At 40.6% G+C, this 8,451-nt stretch overlaps 2 long non-coding RNA genes across 3 annotated transcripts in view; both read left to right on the top strand.

Annotated features, from left to right (window-relative positions):
* Nucleotides 1-8,451, top strand: part of LOC109289599 — a 127,806-nt gene that overhangs the window by 55,214 nt on the left and 64,141 nt on the right. The window lies entirely within an intron of this gene.
* LOC109289601 lies at nt 5,573-7,943 on the top strand. The gene is made up of 2 exons (XR_002095421.1): nt 5,573-6,948; nt 7,705-7,943. It is a non-coding gene; the product is annotated as an uncharacterized LOC109289601 (long non-coding RNA).

The following is an 8,451-nucleotide window of genomic DNA, read 5'->3' as shown; positions in this document are numbered from 1 at the left end:
CAGATGTGCTCCATGATGATCTTCTCAAAGAGTTTCCCTAGGATTGAGGTAAGACTGACGGGCCTATAGTTGCCCGGGTCCTCCCTCCTCCCTTTTTTAAAGATGGGGACCACGTTGGCTATCTTCCAATCATCTGGAACCTGGCCGGAGCACCATGAGCGCTCGTAAAGCTGTGCCAAGGGCCCTGCAATAACCCCTGCTAGCTCCCTCAACACCCTGGGGTGGAGAGCATCTGGACCCACTGATTTGAACATGTCCAGTCCCTCCAGAAGCTCTCTAACCTGGTCCTCCCCAACCTGAGGTCTTGAGGCATTCCCCTTGAGTCCGTCTTGCATCAGGGTGGGGAAGTCCCGGTCCCTGAACAAGAAAATGGAGGTGAAGAATTGGTTAAAGAAGCCTGCTTTCTCCTCTGGTGCAACCACCAGATTGCCCAGCATATCTTTTAGGGGCCCCACATTTCCTGGTGCCTTCTTCATCCTCCCTATATATTTGAAAAAGGACTTTTTATTATCTTTGATCTTGGACACTAGTCCTAGCTCTATGTCCCCTTTAGCTTTCCTGACAGCTCCCCTACAGGCCCGAGCAGAGGAGGTATACTCTTCTTTGGAGATAGCACCCCCCTTCCACCAGGTGTATGCTGCCTTTTTGGCAATCAGGCATTCCTGGACGCCCCTGTTATAGTTTTTCAAGCTGTCACCACATATGGAAGTGCTTTAACCTTCCCTAGAAATTCAGTTTTTGTAGTCCCAATTTGAAGACTCAAGAAAAGTGGAGAAGCTACTGTGTTTGTTTATCTGAACCCAATCTCAACCTTTGAATCATCTGGAGTTCTTCCACTAGTTGCTTAAATTTAGCTTTATAAAAAAGATCAATTTTATTTAATTTTATTGAACACTAGTATTTATGTAATTGTCAGGTTAGCAGTAAACAGTGCTTGGTTTTGGTCAGGCAGTAAATTTAATTTTTTACAGTGAGGGCAATTCACAAACTCATCAAATCCCTTTAAACTACACAATATTTCCTGATAGACATTTCTGTTGTCTTACGTGCAACAGAATTGTAATCACCTGTATTTAAAACTAATGGATTTGAAATAACCTACAGGCTTCCACTTTAATGAGAGTTAGATTAATGAAAAAAGACCTTTTGCCTCAGATTGCATGACAACATTTTCAAATTACATTCCTGAAACAGAGAATTCACTTATTCCGAGTAATTGGATGCTGACTAGGGTTAATACGTACAATGTCCTTAAATGAAAATGTTCTATTGTAAGTGGGACTGTATGATACCTGAGGCATTCTCAATAGATTTGGTTGGGCTCTGAGTTAATTATACTGCTTGCTATTTTTTGAATGAATTCAAGCATGAATTCTACACAGTAAAGATTGGGATAATTATATTCAATTCTGCTTGGTGCCCTGCTGAATGAATTGACCTTTTAGATAAAACTAGTCTCTTGAGCAGGAAACCTGAAGAAAGCCTGCACAAAGCAACCAGATCCGGAGGGGTGGGTGTGGGGGTGCAGCTTTAAATAAATTTAAAAAATACTTAAGGAGCAGTAGCATCAGCAAGATTGATTTTTTTCCCAGTCATGGAAAAAGAATTCCTGTTTTGGTGGTGGTTTTGTGTACTCAGTGCATAAAGGTATAATTTAAAGCCATTGATTTTTCGAAGCTGTTTTCGCATCAGTAACATGACTAAAAAGTAACAGTGGAAAAGCACTAGAAAAGTTCAGTGTACACAGGTGTCCTGTGCTTTTGCAAGGTACTGTAATCACAAGCTGTGACTGCAGACATGGTGCCAATAATGCTGCCAGCAAGACCGGCTGTCTCGTCACACATGTGAGGCTAAAATGAGAACTGTTAGGAAAGACAATGTTATCAAAGGGGCTGGTTTAAAAGAAAAAAGAAATCCAACTGCAAGGACCAGAGAAGCTGTCGCTGTGTGAGTGCAAACCTACAGAGTGATCTCCAAAAGCTGTCTGAGGTCTCTCTAACACAGAGTGCTGTGTTAACCAGTCACCTGTTGCATTCCCATGGATTCCAGAAGGGTCTGAGAATTAACATGTAACATTTCCCTTGTTTGTCTTTTCTTTAAATTGTTTCCTTTTTTCAAAAGGTGGCAGTGACATCAAACCTAGCTAACCCCCTTTTTATTTACCTAGATGTGATAATATGGTAATGACAGGTGAAATTCCCTTTTTAACATGTGCTTTCCCCTGCAAATAATGGATTTCTTCCATAACTGTTTGTTTCTTTAATATATTTTACTGTAAAGCTATGGAAGGTGATGACAAAAGTTTATGATCTGTTGTAGTTTTTTTTTTTCTAAAAGGGACAAAATAATCCAACAGTTTGCCCCTGCAAAGATTTACTCATGTATATTATCCTTAATTCCCAGTTGGTTTCAGTTGTGTGACTATTCACGTGAGTAAGGCAAGCAGGATTTAGCCCATAATGTTGTTTGGATTTATGATAAGGGCAAGCATTTGTAACAACTTTTTTGATAGTGTTCCAGTCTCTTAAATGCATACATTATCTGTTACAGATATATCATTTATGTAGAGAATACAGTTGTCACTCACTTCATTTAATTAGATTATAGATGCTAAATTATCTACTAACATAAAATGTGCTTTTATACTGCAGATTACAAAGGTTTTAAGAAGTTTAATATGCCACTTTTTAATTGGTGAACAGTACCCTAAAGGATTCATAATTTTTTTTTACTGCACTAGCATGCAAGCATACCATAATATTACTAAAGATGGTTAGTTGCAAATGGGATTTGGGTCAGTGAAGTTGGCTATGATTTATTTTGCATAAGACATATCTAGGAGGTATAAAATGGTAAATATAGTAATCAAAGGCTTGTATTTTGGCAATGAGATTACTGAGTCGAAAACTGAATATCTTCTGGTCTTTACACTCCAGTTAGCTACAGTCATTTAAGTAGCCTAACAATGTATTTATTGCATATGGTTCCAAGTTTGTAAAGACTATTAATGCAGAATAGCCCATTTTCTGCTCTCTTTTCCACACCATTAAATGTATAATCTTCTGTGTATAGGGTGCTGCCGCACCTTACTGCATAAATTCTTTGCCTTATTTATGTCTGCATGTAGTTATACAGCAGTGAAGGCATTTGTTCAGAAGTAGTAAATGATTCTTTTTGATCCTTAGACTGTGAAACAGGGATTCACAAAATAGTTATGTTCATAATAAATTGGCACTGAAATATTGGAAACAACAAGGATTTGATTAGAGCATCTAAATTAATGCTAAACCATTGCTTTCTCCACTCTTTTTGTAATATTTTATTGTTGAAAGCTCATTAACTTTAAAAAGTGAAAATTTTCAGTTATTAATAAAAAGGCCCAAGAAGGATAATCAAACCTCCTGCTTTTCTCTCCTTAGTTCCCTTTTTTCAGGTATAGCATAACTTTACAGAAGGAAACCTGATCTTCCACTAAGTCTCCTAGCCCAGGAACATCCTGGACATCCTGTACTTCTGCAGTTCATCTCTCACATCCCTGAAGAGTTCACCTTAATGTGTTTTAATGATAATCTGGCACCCAGGAAGTCTGATAACAACCATGTATTGTGTTTTCTTCAGAGTAAAAGAACTGAGAATTAAGCCCTCTATTACCTAGCCTAAATAATATACCCAGATGCTTCCCAGCAGGTATTAGTTAAGATCCTGCAGCCTTTATTCATATGAATTCCTTCAGTGAGATCAGTAGCATGAGGTACAGATGACTCATGGGTGAAGGTTATGGTATTGGGCATAGTCCACAGACCATGTGTGAGGGAAGTGCAATGCGTCCTCCACAAAGTTGCCTACTCTCAACTCTCCTTGAAGTCCATGGAGGATGAGTGCTTAGCACGTACAGAATTGGGATCTTGTTTCTGCAGATAAATTAGAAGCTTAATCCAGGCTCTTGCACACAACAAGAATGTATGTCAGTAGCTGGGAGGTGGGTGGGATAATTTTGAGAATAGCAGTTAGCACAAGTTCTTGAGAGAGGCAGGCTGATAGGTAGAAAAAAGCAAAGCCATTTAGCATCCTGCTAGGAATAGCAATGGAGTTTTAGATTGATGAGAGCTCTTTTTTTCCTATTTCTACTTCCTTCTCTTTCCTTGCAGCACTGTCTCTGATTATGATTATTTGCATGTACATCTCAGCCCTTACATCTTCTGGTAAACTAAATGAATTATTTAATTATATTTAGTATCTTATGGTGACATTAGCTAAGATCAGAGCCTTCTAACAGCTCTGTGGGGGGTTGTAATTTATGTCAGAGATTACTGACCATTTGTATAGAGCTGATAGGTGCCTGCAATTAATCCTGTATTTTCTGTCAAAAGTCAAGCTAGAAGTTAGTGGTCTGTATCTTGCTAAATAAACTTCTGCACAAGGCAGTGGGATTGCTTTTGCTTAAAAACCCAAGTCCTATTCCTGTATGAGTATATATTGCTCAGAAGGCAATGGAATTGTAAATGGGTCTTGAACGAGTAGCATGATGAAATGCAAGATGCAGGGAGCATACGAAAGACGCGCTTGCCTCTCCTTGTGCACTGCAAGCTGTGTTATGAGCTTTAAAATAGCATCTGGGTAGACCAAGGTTATTTGCTCAACAGTGATGTCCGCCAAATTCTCACCTGCCATTTCCCACTGAAGTCTCTGAAGTGCTGTAGAGCATTGTTACCAAAACCTCATAATTTGTAGAATTGTTTTTGTCTATTTAATGACTGAATGAGATGGGGCTATTTTTGTATCTTATCTCAGAAACGAAGCAGCTTTCATGCCAGGTGGGACAAGTCCTAACTCTTGCTTTTACCTGTCCAGCCCTATTGCCTCACTTCCACAGGAGCTCTCAGTTGTCCTTAATATCAAATGTCATCTTCCTTCATCCTGTCTCTCATTTTACAGAGAACTACATGGTTTTGTAGTAAATACATCTGTAGTAAATACAACCTTAAGGCAGAGCTGGCAGGTAAATACACTCTTACTATTTGAAGAATTTCTCCAAAATGGTATTTGAGTAGTATTTGGCAGGAGGTATGTATACAGATGAAAGAATCCAGTCTTCTGTCTGAACAGTCCAGATACAAAATACAAAGGGACAGCACATGGAAGCAAAATCACTTCACCTGCTGAAAGCTGGTGGAACTGACATAAAAACTGTGGTTTCAGAGACTGGTAAAATAATAATTCCTACCAAGGCATGGGGTACTCAGCGCAGCCCCTCCCAGAATCCCGGCTATAACACATGGCCTGTAATAGCACCTTCATCCCTTCTGATGTAGATGTTAGGTTTACTTCATTCACATAGCTGTTGATCCCACAGGTACTCTCAGAGCTTGCCCCATGATAAACAATACCACCCTGGTCCCTCCATGACATGCAAGAAGGTGGAGCTCCTCTACTTACAGCTTCTTCCACAGTCCTACCCCAAGGGCTTACGTGATAAATGGCACCCTGCATACCAGTGAGAACCAGTAGGATATCAGGTGAATCTGAGAAGAGGATTCACAAAGCTGCAACTAGGCGAAGACTTTGGTCTAAAATAGGATGAAGAACTAGTAGGAAATGTCAGAAACATATACCACCCTGACGTTAATATTGTATCAAACAGATTCTAAATAGACACCTAGAAAGCCTGCAGGAGTCAGAAGAAGCAGGATTTTTAAAGAGTAACAACTGGCTTCCAATTTATCTCCCGCTAACCAAAATTAAAGACGCTTCTCAGTTGATATATGTAAGAGATTCTCTGCTGTGCTAGAAATTTAATTTTTCCTATTTCCAAATCTGTACATTTGTTGCTTCTAGCCATTGATTCCTTATAACTATCAACAAAAAATTGCATCTTCACATCCTTTACTAAGGGGAGATTGAGAAAAAGGTACAAAGTTACCAGCCAACATAAAACTGATTGAACTAACAAATATATTATTATGGGAGCCCAGCTTTAAATGGAGGGAAGAGAAAGACAGATGACAAAATCTAGAGTAACACAGATAAAAGCAGTGGAGAGGAAAGAGAGGGGTGGTAGGATATAAGATGACTTCAAGAAAATGCCGCCTGTTTCTATTATAGTGAACTAGAAACTAAATAAATGTCAACTGTTACACATTCATTAAACATAGTACTTTCATTTAAACAGCATATAATGAAGGCCTTGAAGACAGCAGTCTTGTAATAAAATGCAGGGACTCCATATCCTTAGTAATATTTAGGTTACTGGTCCAAGTCTATGGTCACTGATACTTGTTTCCATTCATTGTAATGACACTTTTCTAATAAATTAGTTGCTCTTGCAAGTTTAATAACCAGTAGTTCTTAATAATTTTTAATAATCCATTATCTGAACTAGAACTATTTGGAACTCTTTAACAGTCTGAGTAGAGAGGTAGGAATTTAAAAAATATTACAAGCTTACTAAAACAGAGTGTGGGTGCATCAGGGGTAAGTGCCCAGGGCTGGGTACTGCCCTTGACCAGAATTGTCCTCTAGGTGTCACCTCATGTTATTCTCACCTGCCATGACTCTAAGTTTAATTCACATAACAGGAGGTAGTTCACTGTTATTACACGCAATCCTTCCGCAGGTAGGATTTATCACTTGCCCTAGTCACTATCCAAATTGGGACCTGTCCCTTTAAGGACTGCCTAGACTTGCTGGCTCGGCTGCCCCATGTGTTTAAACAGGACACTGCTGGCTGGGACCTCTGCCGCCTGTATACTTCCTCCACATCCACTGCTGTAACAGAAATATACAATAACAGAAAAAGCTGAGGCCATCCAGCCCTTTCATCATATCCCAAAGCATTGCAGCTGGGAGCCTCCACTCCCTCTCACCCCCTTCTTTTAGTCAGAGACAGCTGCCTTTAATTCTTCCAGACACCGGGTGACCAATCAACTGGCCTTTCTGCCACACCCACAGGTGAGTTCACTTGTGTGAGATTTTTCCGGCCTCCCCAGGATCCCCTCTGGGCCGGGTTTTCTCCCCACCTGGCAACCTGCAGCTTCTCAGTTCTCCAGGCCAGGTTTTCTCCCAAACGCAGCAATCGACAGTTTCCAAGTTCCCCACCATGCCATGGGGCACAGTCAGGGCTGAAGGAGGGATGCAAAGCCCTGCTCATCACTCTGCTACACAAGAGTAATCCTAGAAACCAGAATAAGATTGTGGCACATAGTCAGGGCACTGTTAGGAAGTTTGTTTTCATTCACATTATGTCTGATCTGTTCTTCAACATCTATGGGGTATCAGTTTGACACTATTAATACACATTTATTTCTGTCATTATTGTTCACAAGGAGAAGAGAGGCTGCTGTGGCAAATCTATGGTGAAAGCAATAAGCACAGAAAAACAAAAATTCCAGTTTTATAAAATCACTGCCACTTACTCCTGCTGTCTGAGGATGCAGTATAGGAATTGAACTCCAAAGGGATTGTGGAGTGAAACCAAAGGAGGAGGAGTAACACCAAAGGAAGCAGGAAGCAGATGTATCTTTTTTGTGTTACTCCAGGGATGCATCCAGGCAGTGGTGCCTTGGTGCAATTGCACCCTGATCCACTGCAAGTTTAAAACCAAGTGCCTGGCAGTAGCAGTAGCATTTCTAGTCAGACAGTGTTGAGGGAGTCAGCTGACTTCGTGAGTCACAATCTGCCTGATTCCATCTAAACTTCATTTCACAGGTGTTAATGGCTCTCACTTCTTTTTAATGGTCTTGACGTTTCACCAATCAAGCGATCCTTTGTCCTGCAATTCTGCTATCTGTTAGCTGCTCCTGGAAATGAAGCTTCTATTTCACAACTCTGCAGATTGTTTTTAACTCTTTCCAATGAAATTTGCTTTTGTTTCTATCTTAAGCTGCATAATACAGTGCTAGACCCCTAGCATATTAGTAAAGCTTCTAGTTTATTTTTAACTGGAGGAAACATGTTTTATATGTTGCACCTAATTAAATGCACCCCCTTTTCAAAATCCTAGATCTGTCCTATTTGTTGCCTCTCCTTGATGCAGTACCTTACCCCATCTCAGATAAGTTTGTCATGCACAAGCTTAAATGGCTGCTGACTTTTGCAAGGCAGGGGAAGGGCATGGTGTCAGAGCAGAGGTGCTTGGCAGGGCAAGGATAATTCATCATCTTTGGAACTAACAGATGCTTTGTACACACGTTCAAATAATCTAGGAGAATTCTACTCGGTTTGTTCTCTCGGTGGAAAAGCTTACCCGGAGGGCCCTGTACATATGTTTGAGCTGAGCAATTGTAAGCCTGTGATGCTGACACCAGCCTGCCGTAGGGTCCTAGGGCACCAAGTGCCGCAGTTCAGACAGGAGGTGTGGGGTCTTCCAGGTCTGTGACAGGAGAGGGAGAAGTTTGCTGTGTCCATGACAGGGGAGTGAGAGGTTTTCTGGGTCAGTAATGGGGCAGGGAGGGA

This window comes from Gavialis gangeticus, unplaced genomic scaffold (assembly GCF_001723915.1).
Source record: "Gavialis gangeticus isolate Ggan-Ray unplaced genomic scaffold, GavGan_comp1, whole genome shotgun sequence".
In the NCBI taxonomy this organism is placed as follows: Eukaryota; Metazoa; Chordata; order Crocodylia; family Gavialidae; genus Gavialis; species Gavialis gangeticus.
Note: the sequence above shows the minus strand (reverse complement) of the source record. Positions and strands in the feature narration are given on the sequence as shown.